The sequence below is a fragment of the Sorex araneus genome, chromosome 7 (assembly GCF_027595985.1).
Source record: "Sorex araneus isolate mSorAra2 chromosome 7, mSorAra2.pri, whole genome shotgun sequence".
Classification (NCBI taxonomy): domain Eukaryota; kingdom Metazoa; phylum Chordata; class Mammalia; order Eulipotyphla; family Soricidae; genus Sorex; species Sorex araneus.
The window spans coordinates 60,678,236-60,700,187 of record NC_073308.1 but is presented as its reverse complement, the minus strand read 5'-3'; the positions used below and the strand labels follow the sequence as shown (position 1 = coordinate 60,700,187).

The 21,952-nt window shown below is 39.5% G+C and overlaps 1 protein-coding gene across 4 annotated transcripts in view; it reads right to left on the bottom strand.

Annotated features, from left to right (window-relative positions):
* Positions 1-21,952, bottom strand: part of SH3D19 (SH3 domain containing 19) — a 199,949-nt gene that overhangs the window by 136,250 nt on the left and 41,747 nt on the right. The window lies entirely within an intron of this gene.

Here is a 21,952-nt window from a genome sequence, read left to right as displayed (position 1 = left end):
CGAGATGTCCTCGGGAAGAGCCACCCTTCAAGCTTAATATATCTCTTACTGTGTTCATGTAAAATGGCTAGAAATATTAGTAAGAAGTAAATTTAATGATTGTTTAAACAAATTACTAGCTAAGGAAAGCAATATACCCGTGTTGGAATCTCATTCTTGAGAGGATCTCCTAGTAATCCAGAGTGCTGAACCCCCCAGATGAGATTTTGTTGTTTAGTCAATCTCCTAGAAGACCTTCACCTGAAGGAGGGGCTTCCCATCTGTTTATTGTTATGATATTGTTCAATCATACTTTTGTATATCCCCACCCTTCATGATTTCCATATAACTAACACTGTGAAAAGAAGAATAAATGGTCACTAATTTAAAAAAAAGTTACTGCTCCTGAATTTACTAAATAGGCCTTAAAGGTGACCAACAGTGAACAAGACATGGTGACATGGACATCCTGCCTCAGTTTGTTTCTACACACACCCCGCCCCCACAACCCCAGGCCCACTTTCCTTTTTAAGGCCACACTGGGAGATTCTTGGGGAGGTACTCCCATCTCTGTGTTGAAAGTCTGCTCCTGGTGGTGCTTAGGGGGAATATGCAGTGAGTCAAATGGGGAACCGATCCCAGGACTCCTGCATACAAAGAATGTTTCAGCCTGTTGAGCCATCTCTTGGGCCCTGCACAGAATCTTTTCCCGTCCCTAAAAAAAAAATAAAAGTAGATAAAGAGTTTCTTAGGTCTTGCTCTGCACTCAGGGATCACTCCTGGCAGGCGTGGGGTGCTGTGATCAAATCCAGGTCAGCTGTGTGGAAGACAAGTACTTTACCTTGCTGTACTACTGCTTGGGTTTCAAGTACTCTTAATAGTCCCACTGGGAGTAAATAATAAGAAAAACAAGTATTAAAATATGAACCTCCAGGCATTTTAAAATTTTTCCTTTATTTATGAAACACACGACAGGGACAAATGAAGGTGTTACTGGCGCCTGCTCGAGCAAATCGATGAGCAACGGGAAGATAGTGATATAGTAATATCAAACATATTTCATAACTGTGAGATAGTTTTACATAATTTTACTTTTCTGAATATTTTAAAAATATTTTCCAAATGCGAGTCTGGAAAGAGTCTAGTATTTCTGAATTAGACCAAGAGGTTATTTTTTTAGTGCTGAGAATTATGTCCATCTGGGTAGAAGTCTAGCCAGTATATTTTTAGCTAGCACAGAATAGAGACTTTTCCAATTAGGAAGCATTAATGTCATTTGGTTTCTAATCCTTGCTTTAACTAAAGTTCTCCCCACACAATAATGAACATTACCTAAAATACTAAATATAAATTCATGAGAAAATGATCTGACATGCTCAAACATGCACAATCTAGTTAGTACCATATTTAGATTTTAAATCAGGAAAAAAGTTATTCTGAGCATTAATAATTTCTTCCAATGATTCAATGGCAACAAAAATAAGACTCTGTTTTGTTTGGAGGCCACACCCAGCATGCTCAGGGGCTAACTCCCAGCAAAGTGTTTGAGCGAACACGTAGTGTGGAGATTGAACGCAGATCTCCTGCAAGCAAACTATTAGTTCCAGACCATTGAAAATACACTCTTAAAATGAAAAATGAGTGCTGACTTTCTAACCTTTAATAAATCCCTGATTCAGGGACAGAAGTGTGCCTTAGAAGCAAAGAGCTTCCTCAAATGTGGTCTTGATACCCAGTAATGCAATTAAGAGGGGTGGGGGGAAGAGAGAGAGAAAGAATATAAACATGGATTCAAAGCTAACTTTTTACTCTTCCCTCTTATTCCCTCTTTCCAACACAGCAATACCCCTGCAAATACAAACCAAAATACAAAAACATGAGTGGAAATATGTTCCAGGATTTTGACAGAGTGAATTTTCATTTAAAATTCAGGAACTAAATTGTTTTCTTGTCAATTTAATACCTTTCCTGGCCATCTGTTACTTATCTATCATTGTCTTAAAGGCATAAAATGAGTCTCTAAAGCATTATGCACATATTACAAGATTGTTTTAGGTTTTAAATAGATGTATGATTACATGAAACTCCCAACTATAAAGCACTCAAGAATATATAATTATCGTGTTGACAAGTATGAATTCACAATAAAAGTAACCAAACCTAAACATATACTTTTACAAATAGTCAAGAATCTGTATATACCAAAGATCTGTAAATAGTCTGGTGATGTTTAAGGGACCACATGGTGCTGAAGATTCAACCCGTATTCGGCCACATGCAAGGCAAGAGCCTTACCCATTGTATTATCTCCCTGGTCCATAATCTACTAATTGTTACCTTGCTTTGCTCTCTACCCTCTCCACACTGCCACCCTCCCCTACGCCCACTCTCCATTACTTTCCTTCTGTCCAGCTTAGGTTGGTGAATTATCCAGATAATCACTCCCCTGGCCTTTTAATCACCAAGTCACCTCCCACATGAGAGCTATACCCATACACCTGTTCTTGCTTCTGTGGTATGAAAGACTGGTCTGCACTCCAGTCTAGGTTAGGATCCTCAACCCCACAATGGTGAATAAGGTTTAGTTCCCTCTTATCTTCTCTAGGACGTATCAGCAAATTCTTCTGCTTTTTCTTCTGTGCCATCATCTTCTCTCTTTACTGGACAATTCTATTAGCCTATAAATATGATGTAATTTCTTTCATTTTAGTACAAAACAAGAATAAAACACTGCACAACCCAAGTTCTTCTGCCAGCTGTTTCTTTACTTCCCTCAAGAGCAAACTATGAAATTTCCTGCTTACATTTGCGATCTCCATTCTAATTTCTACCTTCTTTCTCTTGAATCTGTTTCATTCCATGATGTTTATCCAAAAGTTAGTTCTTGGCTGTCTTGAATTACTTTCTATAGTTGGCTTCCAGAATAGTTCTTTGCCTACTTCACTGCAGTTCTATCAGTGTCTTATTGGCTTCTGTCTATCACAGCTAAATTTTGGTATGGTCTGTCCTTAAAACTCAGAGTGGGGTTTATCTTATTTATATACACTTCCTCAGTGTCCTTATTTTATCTCATGGTTTTAAACAATGACATAATGGTGACACCCTAATCTCATCCTTTAAGTGTGTGGCCATTTCCTGATTTATACATTTAAGAGTGTACTGAACATCTCTATCAGACATCTGTCAAGCATCTTAAGCTTAACATAAATGAAGTTCTCCTCCATCTGCAAAAACCTGTTATACCGACAGTGACTGCTATGTCAAACAAAACAAAACAATTAAAACTGTTATTCCACAGTTCTACTATCTCAGGCTAAAAGACATTAGTAACTACAACGACCTTCTTTCTTTTGTTCCCACCTTCAAAATACAATCAGAGTTTTAATAAGTTTTCCATATAATTTGAACATTAAACCATCTGACATATGATTTGCAAATAGTTTCTCCCATTTACTGTTTTTTTTCCCCAGGGGGAGGTGGGGGTTGAGTCACATACAGAAGTTAAGGAGCTATTCCTATTCCTGGCCCAGTGCTAGGGGATCACTCCTGGAATTCTTGGGGAATGATATGTGGTCAGATAAGCCATATGCAAAGTAAGTACCTTACCACCTGTACTGTCTCTCTGAATGCTCTTTAAAAAAATTAAAATTAAAAAAAGCAGGGGGCCACACTCTATGGAGCTGTGAAGGGAGAAGAGGTGACATAAGGTGCAAAGGAAGAAAATTAGGGCCGCACACTTGCTAGTTCTATGCTTTATCACTTGAACTATTTTCCTAGCCCAGCTTTTCATTTCATCAATGGTCCCTTTGTGGTTGGTGATGGACAGAAACTAGACTTTTGGTGGTGAGAGAAACATGCTAATTTATAAGGCTATATGTTATAAACGAGTATTATTTCAGTTTTTAAAAAATACAGTAGAAATGCCAAAAGGAGAGAGAGACAGACAGAGACAGAGAGAGACAGAGAGAGAGAGAGAGAGAGAGGCAGGTAACAGGTGGGAGGTGATGGGAGAAAACCTGGGGACACTGGGCGCTGGGAAATGTACACCAGTGGAGGGATGGGTGTTGGAATACTGTAGTATGACTGAAATCTAAACAGCTTTGTAAGGGTCTATCTCACAGTGATTTAATAAAAAAAAAAAGTAAATAAATAAATAAAATTTATGATTCATTAGCAAAAGAAAAAAAACCAGTGGAACAAGGAAAGCTTCTTCAACAGTGATATTGGGAAAACCGATCAGCCGCATGTTAAAAAAAAAAAGTTTAAAGTAGATTTCTAACAACATGCACAAAAGTCCATTATAATCCATTATATAATTATAATAAATTAAAGATCTCAATATTAGACCTGAATTTCTAAGTTACATTGAGGAAAACATAGGCAGAACTCTTCATTACACTGACACTAAAGGAACCTTTAAGGAATTAATACACATTGGCTACACAAATCATTGGCTACACAGAAAGAAAAAAAATAACCCAAATGTTACTACATTAAACTAAGAAGCTTCTGCACCTCCAAGGAAGCAATGTGCGAAACACAAAAATATCCCACAGACTGGGAAAAATATTTCCCCACCACTCACCAGATAATCAGCTAATATTCAATATATATAAAGTACTGGTAGAACTTTACAAGGAAAAAAAAATCCAACCCAACCCCCTTACCACAAAAATGTGGAGAAGAGATGAACAGAAACTTCCTAAAAGAAGAAATACAAACAGTTAAAAGGTATAGGAAAAAATGTTTTTGCATCACTAATCATCACAGAAATGCAAAAACGAAACAACAGTGAGATATGACCTCACAACAGAGAGAAGTATATACATCAAAAAGAACAAAAACCACAAGTGTTGGCATGGATCACTGTATCACTGTCATCCTGCTGTTCATCGATTTGCTCGAGCGGGCACCAGTAATGTCTCCATTGTGAAATTTGTTGTTACTGTTTTTGGCATATCGAATACACCACGGGTAGCCTGCCACGCTCTGCCATGTGGACAAGATACTCTCGATAGCTTGCCAGGCTCTCCAAGAGGGGTGGAGGAATCGAACCCGGGTCGGCCGCATGCAAGGCAAACGCCCTACCCACTGTGCTATCGCTCCAGCCATTGGCATGGATGTGAAGGAAGAAGAGCTCTTCATTTACAACTGCTGGGAATGTAAACTGTCCTGGCCTTTCCAGAAAATAATATGGACACCATTCAACCACTAGAAATTGAGCTTCCACATGACCCAGTAATTCCACTCCTGGAAATATACCTCCAGGGCCCAACACCACACTGCAGAAAAGACACCTATGTTCATTGCAAAAGACTCCTATGTTCATTGCAGCACTATTCACAATAGTCAAAATCTGGAAACAATCCTAGTGTTGTTATCCAGATGACTGGATAAAGAAACTATGGTACATATACACAATGAAATATTACTTGGCCACAAAAAGATGAAATCACGTGACTTGCTGCTATATGGCTGGATCAGTAGAGTATCATGCTGAGTGACATTAGAGGGAGACACTGAGAATGATCTCACTCATATGCAGGATATAAAGAAACATACAAAAATAACAAATGCCCAAAGGCAATATAAATGAGTATAAAATCTGGTCTTAAGTAGTAAGTTTACCACGGTGGGGGGGAGGGTAGGACACAAAAGAGAACACTATGACAATGGTGGAGGTAAGTGGTCACTTTAGGAGGGGATGCTGATTAGTGGCAAAGTGTTGTGTGAGAAACCCAATAGTACTGTAAACCACGGTGACTAAAATTTATTTGAAAAGTACCCGCTACAGAGGCAGGCTGGTAGGTGGGAGGGAAACTAGAATACTGTGAAGGGAAATGGACACTTACGAAGGAACTGGTTGTTGGAACACTGTATGTCTGAAATCCAATCATGAATAATTTTGTAATTCACAATGATTAAAGAAACATTTTTTAAAACTGAAAAAATGTAGCAAGTGGCTGGAGAGATAAGACATTGGACAGGGAGCTTGAATTTGGCCAACCCAGACTTAATCCCTGCTATTCCAAATAGTCCCGTGTCCTTGCAAGAGTGATCCCTGAGCAGAGAGCCAGGAGAAAGTCCTGAGCACAGCCAGATATGCCCTGCCCTACACTTCTCTCTCTCTCTCTCTCTCTCTCTCTCTCTCTCTCTCTCTCTCTCTCTCTCTCTCTCTCTCTCTCTCCACACACGCACACACACACACACACAAAAAAAATCATGACGTCACTCACCTATTCTAGAACTGTTCCTGGTAAGGGAACTGGAAAAATGATTACTGAGTAAATGATATCTCCTGGACAAGTTATAATCCTCCCACATAGTCTAGATGAGGCTATGTGGAAGGATCATGGAGGAAAAGATTAGTAGACAATGAATCAAAAGATCTAAATTTGAATGATTATTATAGTAGGAAATAGAAGCAAACTCCAGCTTTGACACTGCACGATATAAAAGTAGCTAAGTAATCTAATCTCCGAGGTCCTCAATTTTCTCATTATAAACTAGAAATAAGAACATACTTCCCTGGAGTCCCTGCATAGATTAAAACATCAGGCAAATGTAAAATATTGTTAAGCTTCTGTAACTGATCAAAGCTAAACAATTTAGAATCAATTTAATACTTTGGACAATGTCCTCTATATACAAAAGGGCATTTTTAAAATTATAACAAAGATAGAAAAATTAAACTGCCATTCCCTCTCTAGAATTTGTCACTGTGTATATAAATTATATAACACTGAAATCCTAATACTAGTATCTGACTTTTTGGCATTATAGCTAAAATTATTTTTGCTTTCTGTTCTAAGACCTTATTCAATTTCTAAATAAGTAATGAGACTTGCTACCAGAAGATCATTGGTACTCTGATTTGGCTCTGGAATTTCCCTTCTAAAAGCCATCCCTACAGTCCATAAACAGACAAGTGATGTGACCTCTGAAAGAGGCAAAAAATGTAACCAGTTCCACAGTTCAGGAACCGAAATGTCAATAAAATGTCAAGACAACAAAGGCTGTCTAGAAATATGGACCTCAACAAAGGTACTGCTGAAAAGTAGTATTTTTTTTTTTAAATATACCTATGTTCTGAAATTGATTCTGTACTTAAAGCTCTGTACTTAAAGGACCACATGTGGTACTAGATATCAAACCCAGGTTCTCGGTGCAAGGCAAGAGCCTTACCTGCTATACTATCTGGAGCCATAAAAATCACAATTAAAAAAAAAAAAAAGGTGGTTACTCTAAATTCTATTGTTTCAAATTACATAACAAGAAATATAAGTACATGATTTACATTAGTTAACACTTGAAACAGAGCCAGTTTAACAGACTGAGCATATGCATTACATGTAGAAGTCCCAGGTTTTGAGCACTGGCACCATATGTTCTCCTGGGAATGTCTCGGAGTGACTCCTAAACACTGAAGCAGGAGAGCCCCCCACCCCATGCTACCTAAAGAAAAGAAAGTTCATTATTTCTTTACAGAAACGGTTTAACAATGATTTAAAATTATGGCATTTAGCACTTATTGAGATAGTAAAATAGGACTGTTTCTAGTGCCTCACAAAAACATTATGTTAACCAATGTGCTATTTACACTGTTACCACAAACTTCTTGGATGTACTGCCAAGAGGAAAAATGTATCTCCTGATTGTAGAATATACTATGATCAGATAATGCAAGCCATATAGAGCTAGCGCTCTCTCTCTCTCTCTCTCTCTCTCTCTCTCTCTCTCTCTCTCTCTCTCTCTCTCAGTCCCACCTTAGTCATTAAAACTCTTCAAACTGAATTAGTTCTAAGCCACTGGGCATATGCCCTAATTTCTATACTATTTCCCTTCCTCAACAATGTTTGACATAAGTGATTCGTAAAAAAACAAACAAACAAACAAACAAACAAAACAGGGAAACACAAGCATGAAGATGGGTAAATTTGTAACTGTACCCTCACGGTGACTCATTAATTAAATTTTTTTTTTAAAAATTAAAAAAAAACTGATCTGTAGAATAATTTATAGCCAAAACTGGAACAAGCACGTAAAAAAAAAAAAAAAAAAACCTGGACCAGGCAGGTAAGTGAAAAAGCCAGAGCTGTGCATACCATGAGACTCTGGGATGGATTCACAGCAGCAATTTAACAACAATGAATCAGGAAAATTTAATCAGGCACTATAATAATATCCTCTCTTCCATTTCCTGCTCTTTAAGAAGAAGCAAGCAATATTCACCTTCTATCACCCAGCTAGAGGCAAGAGGGTCCTGTTCTGTCCAATGTCCTCCAACCTCAGACTGGCAGCTACAAGTCCCCTCCCTCCCTCCTCCACCTCACAGACAGAAACCCTCCACCTCACAGTACAGAAACCTCCTGGCCAGCAGGGGGTGCCTAACGCCCTCAGGACAAAGTGCAGCTACAGGACTCAGGGCTAGGTCTACTCAGGCCCTTCACCTCTTGTCATCAGGAAAAATAAAAAAGAAGAAGAAGAAGAGGGGTGCAACACAGTAATCTATCTTAAAGAAGCTGATCCTAACCCCTTTTTGTGGCTGTTTCCCAACAGGCCACTCCTGGGAAATCAGAGCCCAGGAAGAAGGCGGTGCCGGTTCTAAGGACAGGAGACATGTGCCCTGCTGGTGGAGCCTTCCTACTGCTTCTGATGCTGGGTAAGTCTCTGGGATGGTGCAGGATAAGGTGAGCAAGGGCTTTTTACCCCATTCGGCATCATCAACCCTCAGGCAACTGATGACAGAATAGCGTTCATGGTGGGGCAAGAAATGCTGGGTCTATACCCACATGGCCCCCGTCCCGCTGGAGATGGTCCCCAAATGACACTTTACTCATGGAGTTTGCCAGTGAACAGTGGTCCCTGCAAAATCCTGAGAAGATACTACCTGCCAGGCACCAGGCTCAGACCCTAAGTAGCAGCAGGAAAGATCCTGCACATCCTTTGCTCAGAGAGTGCCAGGGACAGGAGGGTACTGACGTGCTAGTCAAGAAAGGCTTTACTAAGAGGGAGTCATTGGAGCAAAAACTTAAGGAGTGATATAATGCTGCATTTCAAGCTAACAGGTAACTAGCAGTGCAAATGTTAGTCAATGATTTCAGGCTTAAGTTTATTCGTTTCTTTTTCTGACCCACAAAGATTTTAGAGTTGGAGCAACTGAACATAGCAAAAGGTAACAGGAAGCAAAACAACAAAGATAGACAAACACTGCCAAGTAGTTGTTAAAGCAAATATGATAAAATTAAACAGCAATGTAAACCTCAAAAACAACAAAGATACTGTATTTTCAACCAAAATATACTTGCTATTCCCAATGAATAACAAGATCATCACATAAATATCAAAATAATGCTTCAAGCATGTTTCTAGTATGTCATTATCAAGACTTCTGTCACTGGGTGGGATCTGTGAAAAAGCTGATCTTGAAAATCAATCTGAGTGGCTGGAGTGATAGCACAGCAGGTAGGGCATTTGCCTCGCACGTGGTCGACCCGGGTTCAATTCCCAGCATCCCATATGGTCGCCCGAGCACCACCAGGAGTAATTCCTGAGTGCAGAGTCAGGAATAACCCCTGAGCATCGCCGGGTGTGACCCAAAAAGCAATATATATATATATATATATATATATATATATCAATCTGAGATGGGGCCAGAGAGATAGTAAAATGGGTCTGGCACTTGCCTTGCACACAAGTGACCTGGGTTCTGTTCCCTGGCATACCATATGGTTCCCTGAGCACCACAAAATTAATGTCTGAGGGCAGAGCCAGAAGTAACCCCTGAGTATCACTGGGTATGGTCCAAAGACAAAAACAATAAAATAAAAACAAATTCAGTCTGAGAAATTGCTCAGAGAAAAGACCGGTGAATCAGGATATCAGAAGTGTTAACCATGTTATTGTTATGTTATAGTAATGATATTATATGTCTTCTTTAGGATCTTGCCTACATTCTTCTGAAAAAGAAAAACAGCATCCAGGTGAATGGTTTCCACTTGAGCCTAGACTGAAGGGTCTGTAACTGGAACAGTATGAAGGAGGGAGGTGAGGGAAGATTCAGGTCCCAGTGTGGGAACTGAAGGGGGAGGTTGTGGATGATAAGCTGGGCACCAGATAAATAGGATCATCAGATTCCCACATTGTTCTTTTTCTAGTATGTGGACAACGACAAACCTCCCCTCGAATTGTGGGGGGTGTGAATGCTATGGAGGGGAACTGGCCCTGGCAGGTCAGTGTGCGCTTTTTCAATTCGCATGTCTGTGGAGGCTCCATTATCGGTGAGAGGTGGATATTGACAGCAGCACACTGTTTTGAAATGTGAGTTCTAGCTGGCTGCCGGTACAAACACGTTCTCAAGAAGTAGTTGAGTGATTTCATAAAAGAATAAACAGACAAATGAAAGCAGTAGGATGGGTAGGCAGTAGAATGCCTAGGTCACCTTGAATACAGGTCAGGGAATAGAGTCAGAAACATGAAAGCACTCATGAACTTTTTTTTGCCAAATCGCTTCTCAAATTCTATTCTCTTGGGATCTCTTTTTCTGAAGATTTTGGGCTTTCAAATACAATGTCAGCCCTCTCCCAGACCTACTACTGTGAGAGAAGCAAGATGCCACTATGAAGTGAGTGGTCCATTGAAAACCCCAGAAAAACTGATGCCTCCAGTCAAAAGTTAGTAAAGTTAGTAAAGAGACTGCCAACATACACATGAGTGAACAAGCAGATAGATATTCTTCAAGTGGAAGACTGATTTGCCTGGCAGTTTTGAGGTCATGAGTTAGATACCCATTGCCACCCCATATGCTGAGAGGAATTGCCACCAAGTCCCTTATTGCCACAACCAGTGTGCAGTCTCTGGTGCTCCATAACCCAGGGTATAATTGCTACAAGTAACTGAAGTGTGCATGCCTTGAGCAGTACCATAGTCAGTGTGTGAGACCCTTGTCCATCCCATCAACAAAAAAAAGAGAAGGGAAAGGGGAAGAAATAGAAGATAACAAAGTACTGCCCTCCCCTCAGCCCCTCTCCCCGCAAAAGACAACAAAATAGAGGAGTGAAGGAAAAAAGAATCAAATCAATGGAGTATAAAGTAAAAGCAGCTTGGTCAATTCTGGGTTGTTGCAATCCTTCCTTGTCTAGAGATGTGGGGCTATACACACATTTTTCTGACACAGCTGTAGCAAAGAACCATGCTCTATTTTTATTGTCTTTTCCTCTTCCTCTTAGGACTTGGTATGCTTTTCCCTATTCTGTATCAATGGGATCAATTTATATACGCAGTTCAAAGAAAAGCATGAAGTATCGTGTGTGCAAAATCTTCATACATCCAAACTTTCATGAAAGAACTGCAGACATTGCCTTGTTGAAACTATACTCTAAAGTCACAATCACTCCTTTTACTATACCCATCTGCTTGCCCAATATCACAGAGAAGTTAATAATTCCACGCACTTGCTGGGTGACTGGATGGGGTCATATTATGAATAATTACGGTGAGAATGGGGAGTGAAAGGGGTTTTTTTAGATGACTGGTTAAAGAAACTTTGGTACATCTACACAATGGAATACTATGCAGCTGTTAGGAGAGAAATTTGCTTATAAATGGATAGACATGGAGAGTATCATGCGACAGACATAGAAGGACTGCACTCATTTGTGGAGTATAAAATAATATCACATGAGGCTGACACCCAAGGACAGTAGATATAAGGGCCAGGGGGATTGCCCCATAGCTGAAGACTGCTTCATGAGCGGAGGAGAGAAGGCAGATGGAATAGAGAAGGGATCTCTATGAAAATGATGGCTGGAGGAACCAGTTGGGATGGGAGATGAATGCCGAAAGTAGATAATGGACCAACATGATGACTTTTCAGTGTCTGTGTTGCAAGCCATAATGCCCAAAAGTAGAGAGAGTATGGGAAATATTGTCTGCCATAGAGACGGGGGAGGGTGAGAAAGGGGGGGTATACCTGGGATATTGGTGGTGGGGAATGTGCACTGGTAGAGGGGTGGGTGTTTGATCATTGTGAGATTGTAACCCAAACATGAAAGCTTGTAACTATCTCATAGTGATTCAATAAAATTTTAAAAAATGTTTTTTTAATGTTACCCTTATATGTACAATAGAACCCTCTCGTTTTAAGTATATCAAATTACTATGACAAATGTTTTCATAAAACACGGCCAGCCTACTCATATTAACTATAAATATTCAAATAAGATGCATTTTATTGTGGCTAGTGTTTATCAGCAGCTAGGAGAGCAAATACAATTTAAACATGGAATTACCTCTCTAGATTAATTATCTCTCTGATTTAAAGTTCTCTCAGCAGTACTGGAAGTCAACCTCAAGTACAGAGCCAAGAATAGACCCAAGCATTTGGGTGTGGCCAAAATCAGACAGAAAACAAAACAACAGAAAATACTGATTTTCTCATTCAGACTTTACGTGTTAGAACCTTAAAGCTTTATAGATAGACAACTGCCATGGGAGTGTTATTAGTATGTCATTTCAACTTTGTAAAACTACAAATTGCCCTTAGGCATAATTTTCTTTAAAGTGTGCATCTTAATGGTCATTTTTGGTCTTTTGGAACACTGTTGGCCACATGCAAAGCAAATACCCTAGCCGCTGGATTTTAGCTCCGACCCCTGGTTTGTTGTTCTGTTTTTTAAATAAAAAAGCTTTTGACATTAAAAAAAAATAAAGCTTGGAAATAACCAGTGTTTCTTTTATTATCTTTTTCTTCTTTACCCAGGATGGAGAAATGAATCAGGGAGAGAAAACTGGGAAATGGAGTAATTTTAGAATATTCTTAAATCTTTACTAGATAAAAATTAGAAATACTCTTTATTTTAAATGTTATGAAACCCTATATTGTATATAGGAGAAGTCTCAAGCAAATAGCTTTGTTTGTTTTGTTTTGTTTTAGGGCCACACTGGCAGTGCTCAGGACTTAATCCTGGCTCTGTGCTCAGGGATCACTCCTGCTTGGTATGGGTCATCCGTGAGTAATGCCTGCTGCCTTTTTGCTTTGGCCCTTCAAATAGTTATTAGGCATTCATTAATTTAGATTCACTGTACCAAAAGAAAAAATTCCTTCCATTTGTAAACATGACTGGAAAGGAACCATTTTCCATTCAGATAATGGAAATCATTCCCCTAGTGCTCCATAACCCAGGGTATAATTGCTACAAGTAACTAAGTGTGCATGCCTTGAGCAGTACATTTTCAGATTACCTGGTCAGAGAAGTTGTACAGAGGTTAATACTTTTGCTTTGCATGTAGCCTACCCTGGGGAGTGATCCCAGGCAATGCGTATGGTTCAGTCCTAAACACCACCAGGAGTGACCCAATCCCATCCAACCCCATCGCTAAAAAACACAATCAGATCAGCATTTGATTTCTATCTGCCTCTGCAGATTACACCCCTCCCATCCTCCAGGAAGTAGAAGTACCTATCATTGACCAAAAGAAGTGTGAAAAAATCTATGATGCACTGCTCATACTGCCACAGCCAGTCATCCAGGAGGGCATGCTTTGCGCTGGTAGTTCACATAGAGATAGTTGCGAGGTAATGTTTTACTTCTGAAATATTTTTAGCATACAATCTTAAATTTTGAGTTGTAATAAACATAATAATTTCAGATACCAACAACTGAATTAACATTGTATATTGTGAAATGAGCACACTCTTACCAGTTTCAAATATGCAACACTAGTATAACTATCATCACCATGATGTACACTGTATCTTCAAACTTTAACTTTCTAACTGGAAGCTTGAACATTTTTGATCCTCCTCACAAATTTTGCCCATCCATCAATTCCTGTCTCTGGCTAATTTCTGCATCCGTGAGGTTGGTTTTATCTTTTGTTTTATTTTAATGTTCCAAATATGAAGCTCAATGAAACCAAGAATTCACTCTTTATTAATATTAAGGGGGGAAAAACAAGAAACTCTTTTTTTTTCTTTTTTGGGTTACACTCGGTGATGCACAGGGGTCACTCCTGGCTCTGCACTCAGGAATCACCCCTGGAGGTGCTCAGGGGACCATATGGGATACTGGGAATCGAACCTGGGTTGGCAGTGTGCAAGGCAAATGCCCTACCCGCTGTGCTATTGCTCCAGCCCCAAAACAAGAAACTCTTAAGGAAACTGAGAGGATACAAATAAAAGGAAGTAGTAGGCGCTGTCTTAATTTATTTCAGAAAAACATGAATCATGAAACAGATCATAACAGAATACTGTGAACAATTATATTTCAAAAATCGGATAACGGGGGGGGGGGGAGTGATAGTACAGTGGGTAGGGTGCTTGCCTTGCATGTAACCAACCCAGCATCCCATAATGGTAGTCCAAGCAATGGTACTCCAGGAGTAATTGCTGAGTACAGAGCCAGGAGTAAACCCCGAGCATCACTGGGTGTGACCCAAAAAAACAATAAATAAATAAATTAAAATTTTTAATTGAATAACCAAATTATTAAAGGATGCCACAGTATTTGTTCCCCATGTTTTAACAATTCTTTTTTTTTTTCATTTTATTTTATTGAATCATCAAGTGAAAAATTACAATGCTTTCAGGCTCAAGTCTCAGTTATACAATGCTGAAACAACCATCCCTTCGCCAGTGCCCATATTCCACCACCAAAAAAAAAAAACCAAAAAAAAAACAGTATACTTCCCATCCCGTCCCGTCTCCCCCGTTCCCCCGTAACTGGTAAATTTCACTTTACTTTCTCTTTACTTTGGTTACATTCAATATTTCAACAAAAACCTCACTATTACTGTTAGGAGTTCCCTACTAGAGTCAAACCTGTTGTGAAGAGATATGAGGTCGCGTGGCCGCAATAGCGGCCACGCGGTTTTGGATTTCTGTATTTTAGTAACTAAGTCCAGGGAAATTTCTTCCAGATATTGGATCATTGCAAGCTTGTAACTCTCATCTGTGGTCCTCATAATATGGCAGTCGGCACGCCCTTCCCCTCCCCCCCACCCCCCCACCCCCCCGGCAAGGAAACGGCTAGAGAGAGAAAAACTTTTCCTCTCCTGGGCAGGCATGGGGCCATGGCTTAGTTTTCAGTCTGGAGACATTCTGCAAGGAGCTGCCGGTACCAAAAGTAGTTTAGCTGGCCTCTGGAGTCATGCTCGTGCAGCTGCGGAGAGGCTGCACACGTGCAGCCCCCGGGATCACATCTCAGCGGCAAGCGGGCATGTTTTAACAATTCTGAGGGCTAATCAAATGTACCCATATTCTTTTAAGATTCTAGAATAAACTGGCTTCTTAGTATTAACTCAGTGAGTTCGCAAAGCAGATTTAAAGCATCAGCCTTTCTTTAAAGATCCCTGCTTCTCATCATAGTCTTTAAATTGTCAAGTTGGGGGAAGAGGGAGAACATTTTAAAATATTCTACAATCATTTAAATAAATGTATAAATAAAATCTACTTTGAAGACTTAAAAATTTTAAATACAAAAAAAAGGATGCCATAAGAACAGAAAGATACAAGTCAGATACAAGCCCAAATGAACACAGATTCAAAGTTCTTTCCTCCCCAAAATATAAGAACCAAAGTTCCTCACCTAAATCTTTGTATTCTGTGGTATCTGTTGTACTTCTCGACCTTTATTTCTGACATTATTAGGTTTTCCTCCTTTTCTTTTTGAGTATATTTAAAGGTTTATCAATTTTATTTATTCTTTCTCAGAACCAGCTCTTTTCATTGAACCAATGGAATATTCCTTTTTATTTTCATTTCGTTTCTTTCCACTCTAATTTATTACTGCCTTCTGCGGACTTTGGATTTTATTTGTTCTTTTTATAGTTTAAGATATGGGGTCAAACTGTTATTTGAGTCTATTTTATTGATGTATATACTGTTATGCACACAAGCTTAACACTGCTTTTGCTGGGACAGAGCAATACAATGAGTAGGGCACTTGTTAGCAACTGGCCAACCCAGGATCAGTCCCAAGTACCCATATGCTGCCCTAAGCCGCACCAAGAGTAATGATTTCTGAGTACAGAGCCAGGTGTTAGCCCTGAGCACTGCCGAATAAAGTCCAAAATACCAAAATTAAAATGTGGGACTAGAGTGATGGTGCAGAGGGGAGGATACTTGCCTTGCATGCAGTCGACCTGAGTTGATCATAGGCATTCCATATGGTTTCCAGAACACCGCCAGGAGTGATTCCTGAGCAGAGAGCCTGGAGTACACTTGAGCACATCACTGGGTGTGGCCCCTTCTCTCACTACCGCCAACCCCTGCCTCCCAAAAAGCACTGCTTTTGTGTTATCTGTTCCGAGAGCTTATGAACTTATTTCCATTAGCTCTTTAATTTTACAATTTCCTCATTGACTCAGTTTTTGTAGTAGCATGCTGTTTAGTTTCAGATGTTTTGAGTTTTCCTCAGTTTACTATGCATTGCGATATAAACTGTTAATGTGGTTTCAATCTTCATGATTTTTTTTTTTTGGCTTTCTGGGTTACACCCGGCAATGCACAGGGGTTACTCCTGGCTCTGCACTCAGGAATTACCCCTGGTGGTGCTCAGGGGACCATATGGGATGCTGGGAATGGAACCTGGGTCAGTCGCATGAAAGGCAAATGCCCTACCTGCTGTACTATCGCTCCAGCCCTTCATGATTTCGACACTGTGTCTCAGCATGTATTCTGTTGAGAATAAAGTTCAATGTCCTCTGGAGATATGTATTCACCTTTTTTGGAGTGAATATCCCTATACGTATTGAGTAAGCCCAGCTCTTTCAATGCATTTAAGTCTACTGTTTCCTTAGTGATATTTTATATGATCCATCTAGATTCTGAAGGTATTTCATTGCTATCATTATTTACTTGGGTCTTTTTATTGTTGCTTTAATGTATCTCGATGACCCTTTATTTGGTGCATGTATCTTAGGTAGGTGTTAAGACCTGATGTGTAGATCCCTGATCATTACATTGTTTAATTCATCATCCTTAAAAATAACATATTTATGAACTTTTCCATTCTTCTTGTTAGTGATTTCTAACTTTAAAACACTGTGACTGGATAATGCTTCTTGCTATCAATTAAAAAATCTTCCAAACTTGTAAAAACTTCTTTTGTGGCCTGACATATAAACTATCCTGGAGAACGTTTGATGTGCATTTGAGAAGAATGCATATTCTGTTGTATTTCAATTTGATGTCTGTATATGTCCATCTCACTTAAGGTAATTGTTTCCTTAGTTTTGTCTTGGATGATCTATTGATATAAATGAAATATTCAATTCCATACTATTGTTATATTGTCTCCTTCCCCCTTTAGGTATGTCAATATTTCCTTTCTATATTTAGGTGCTTCTACTATGGATATAGAAGTACAAATGTTATATACTATTGTTGAATTGGTTCCTTCATAATTATGTAATACACTCCTTTGCCTCTTATTAAGTTTTTGATGCTGTTGATTGGTGGTTTGTTTTTTCAGTTTGGTGTTGCCAAGGATGGAATCTATGGCTTCACACACTCAAAGCATGCACTACCGCTGGGCTTTATCATCAGTCTAGAACACTGTTTTAATGTCTAGATTGTCTGATGTTATCTTACCTTCCCTTGACTTCCATTTGCATGAAAATTTGTTTTCCTAGCCCTTCACTTTCAGTTTGGGCATGTCCATACAGCTGAAAGAGTCTCTTGAAAGGCAGCATATAAGTAAATGGGTCCATTTATTTAATCGATTCAGCAAGTCTGGTTTCTGGGATATTTTATTTATATTAATAAAAACTGTTGATTTTACTTATGGCCATTGTTAACTGCCTTGTTTTCTAATCATCTATTCCTTTCTTCTTGTGATTTGATCTTTTGTTTAGATTTTATTCTCATTTTTTTTGCTTTTTTTTTGGGGGGGGGTCACACCCAGCGATGCTCAGGGGTTACTCCTGGCTTTGCACTCAGGAATTACTCCTGGCAGTGCTTGGGGGACCATATGGGATGCCGGGGATCGAATCCGGGTCGGCCGCGTGCAAGGCAAACGCCCTACCCGCTGTGCTATCAGTCCGACCCCTAGATTTTATTCTCATTATATTTTGAGCATTTACTATAAGTCTTTGCTTTGTGTTTACCCTGAGACTTTCTATAACAACTTACTTTTAGAGTCTACATTGGTAACACTCCAGTGTGCATGTACTCTAAAACTCTACATTTTTACTTCCCTGCTCCACCTTGTTTTGATGTCACATTTTACATTTCTAACTGTGTCTTACTTGATTAATGTTAGCTATTTTTACTTCTATCTTTTAATCTTCATTTGCATTATATAGTAAGTCGTGACTTCACTATATTACTACATGTTTATCTTTTCCAATGTTGTATTTCATGCTTCCTTAAAGCTAATTGGTTCACTTCCTTTCCAATTTAAGGAAGCCCTTGAGGGGTCAGAGAAATAGTACAGTGGGTAGGGTGCTCAATCTCTGGCATCATATATAGTCCTCTGAGCACTGCCAGGAGTAATTCCTGAGTGCAGAGCCAAGAGTAAACCCTGAACATCACCGGGTATGACCCTTCAAAACAAACAAGAACATAAGTCCTTTATACATTTTCTTTAATGCCATGTTAGTGGTGACAACTCCTTGTTTGTCTGTAAAATGCTCTCAATTCTGAATAACTTTGCCAGAAATTATTGCAATTTCCCTCCATCAATGATTTGAATACATTATGTCAGTTGCTCTAGTCTGAAAAGTTTCTGCTAAAAAATCTAATATTCCTATGAGGGTTCTTGAACCTGTAACAAGTTGACTTTCTCTTGCAAACAATGAGTCCTTTTCATTTTTTTAAATCATAATGAAGTTCTGTGTGAGTTTAAATTGATCTTATTTGAAAGTCTAGGTCTCTTTCCCCAGATTAGGGAAGTTTCAGACAAAATACCTTTAACATTCCTGAACTAAATCAAACTAACATCTACTCTTCAATCTAAGTCTCCTAGACAAACACATAAGCCTCTCTCTTGGGAAGACTAAGAGTGAGTTTTCATCTGTTCTCTGTAGTGTTTTAGAAATAACAGATTTCCAAGAATTGTATTCCAACAGTTAGAAACATATAGTTCATCCATTTTAAATGAATTAAACTTTGGTGGGGAAAAAGCATTACATTATCTTTGTCACATAAATATTTTGAAACTACTAAGAATTTCAGCTGTCCCTCCCAATTCCAAAATTCTTTAATTCTAGAAGTTCCAAATTCTTCCCCTAATGCAGTATAAGTCCAGCCCTGTCCAGAATTCTCTAACATGGAATTCTCCTGACTCCTTCTAAAAAAGCTCTCAATTTCAAGAAAGATTTTGCACTTTATGGTTGAGTTTTACATGCTCACACTCTTCTCTCTTTTTCTTAGGGTGATTCTGGAGGACCTCTGTCATGTCTTATTAATGATGTATGGATGCAGATAGGATTGGTAAGCTGGGGGTTGGACTGTGGTACACGTTTTCCTGCAGTCTACACCAATGTGACCTACTATCGAAAGTGGATTCATACCATCATTTCAAGAGCTGAGTCTTGGATGCCAACCATCTGGATTTATCTAATATCCTGCTCCTTCTTGTACTGGTCTTTCCGGTTCCAGTAGGACCCACCTGTGCTTTCAACCTAACATCTTACCAGAAGAGTAGGGAGTATAATTGCAGTTGATGGCCAACAACAGAGATAAGAAGGAAATGCATAAAGAACAAGCTTCAGAGAACACTGGGAGCTCTAGATGACTTCATTAAAATAACTTATTGAGGTTCTTAATTCTGGAAGTATATGTCAATGGTTGCAATGTAGAATAGCTGAAAAATAAAGCTGTCATTTCTGTATATGGCATTCTTTGTCCGAAACTGTTCATCTTCAATCAGGAAGGATGCCTTCCATAAGAATTGATAATCGGGCTGGAGCGATAGCACAGCGGGTAGGGGGTTTGCCTTGCACGCGGCCGACCCAGGTTCGATTCCCAGCATCCCATATGGTCCCCTGAGCACCGCCAGGAGTAATTCCTGAGTGCAGAGCCAGGAGTAACCCCTGTGCATCACCAGGTGTGACCCAAAAAGAAAAAAAAAAAGAATTGATAATCACAAATTAAATAGCTACTGGCAAGCAGACAAGAAAAAAAAGTATATGAAGAAAGTAGATAAAGGACCAAATTGGATAAGCTCTCAGTATCTGTATTGCAAACCACAATGCCCAAAAGTAGAGAGAGAGAGTATGGGGAAAATTGTCTGCCATGGAGGCAGAGGGAGGGTGGGAAAGGGAGGTATACTGGGGACACCGGTGGTGGGGAATGTGCACTGGTGAGGGCTGGGTATTTGATCACTGTATGATTGTAACTCAAACATGGAAGTTAAACTATCTCACGGTGATTCAATAAAAATAAATAAATAAATAAAGTAAAAAGAATATGAAAGCCAAAGGAACAATATTCCTCAAAGAAATATAGTAATGACTCAGGAATTACTCCTGGTGGTGCTCAGGAGACCATGTGGAATGCCAGGGATTGAACCCTGGTCAACCGTGTGCAAGGCAAACACTCTACCCGTTGTGCTTTCACTCTGGCCCTATTGTCCATGAGTTTCTTACCAGGACATATTTCTCACCTCCTCTACTATCTAAAATTTTTTCTCCCTTCCCTCTCCCCAATCAAGGAATCTAGAACATATAGAACATATACATAAGGGCTGGGAAGATGGCTTAAAGGTTAGGTACGCATGCTTTCATTGTGCAAGTACTGAGTTCAATCCCTGGCCTTAAATGGTTCCCTGAGCACTGTCAAAAGCAACCTCCAAGCACAGAGCAAGGAGTAGCTCCTAATCACTGGTGGAGTGGCCCTCATAGCAAAAAGGAGGAGAAAAAAAATATAGCACATATTTAGTTCTGTTCTGCACTTGTGAAAGTTTTACTTTTTGAAAAGACAACTACAACGCATTATTAAAAATGGATTAATACCATGATTTCAAGAGCTGAAGTTTATGGTTTCAATAATCAAACTGTTTTCCAAATTGGGTGGTACCTGCTCTTCTAGCCCAGGTGTTGAGATGATCTATAAAATTGGGGTAGTAGTAACCTCTGGTGCAACTGGGGTCAGCTTTCTGTTTGTTTAAAGAACATAGACTTCAGGCCAATCAGATGGTATAGAGGTTAGGGCACCTGTTTTTGTTTGTTTTTGCTGACTTGGTTCTATATGGAACCACATGGTGCCTTACTGCAGCATGTCAGCATGTTGCCTTAAAGCTCTCAACATCATCTGAGTGAATCTGGTGGTTCCAGGCAGTGCAGTGCCCAAGCAGTATCAAATACTCAAGTCCTAGTTTGGAATCATTGACCCAATTCGCTGGCTATCACCAGGAATGACCCCTGGTTTCCCTGGGTACTGCTTGGGTGAATCTTTCTCAAAATAAATAAATAAATAAACAAACAAATAAAGCAGATCCCAAGTGGACATTCACGTATGTATGTTGTATTTATATATTTTTGGCTTTGGGGCCACACCTGGTAGTGTTCAGGGCCCTAGCAGTGTTAAGAATTCCGCTAATCCTGACTGGATCTCTAAGTGCAAAACAAGAAACTTAGCCCCCTTTTGGCAAAGGGAGTGGTAACACAAATAAGTGTGAGGGCCACACACTGCTGTGCTCAGGACTTACTCCTGCAGGGGTTGGGTGAACATATATGGTGTTGGAAACTAAACCCAGGTTGGTTCTGTGCAACAGAAGTGCCTTCCTTTGTACTATCTCTCTAGCCCTCAAGCAATTTCTGTAATAAAGTACATTATATGGAAGCACATAATTTTACTTGCTTAATGAGCATATTTCATTCATGTCTATACTAATTCCTTCTCTACATAGGTTTCCAGGAGCTCAGAAAGAAGTTTTTTTCAATTTCATTCATCATAGTGTATGTGTGAATGTGTGTGACTCTGTGTATGACTCAGTTTGTGTGGTTCCTGGGTCAAACCTTGCCATAC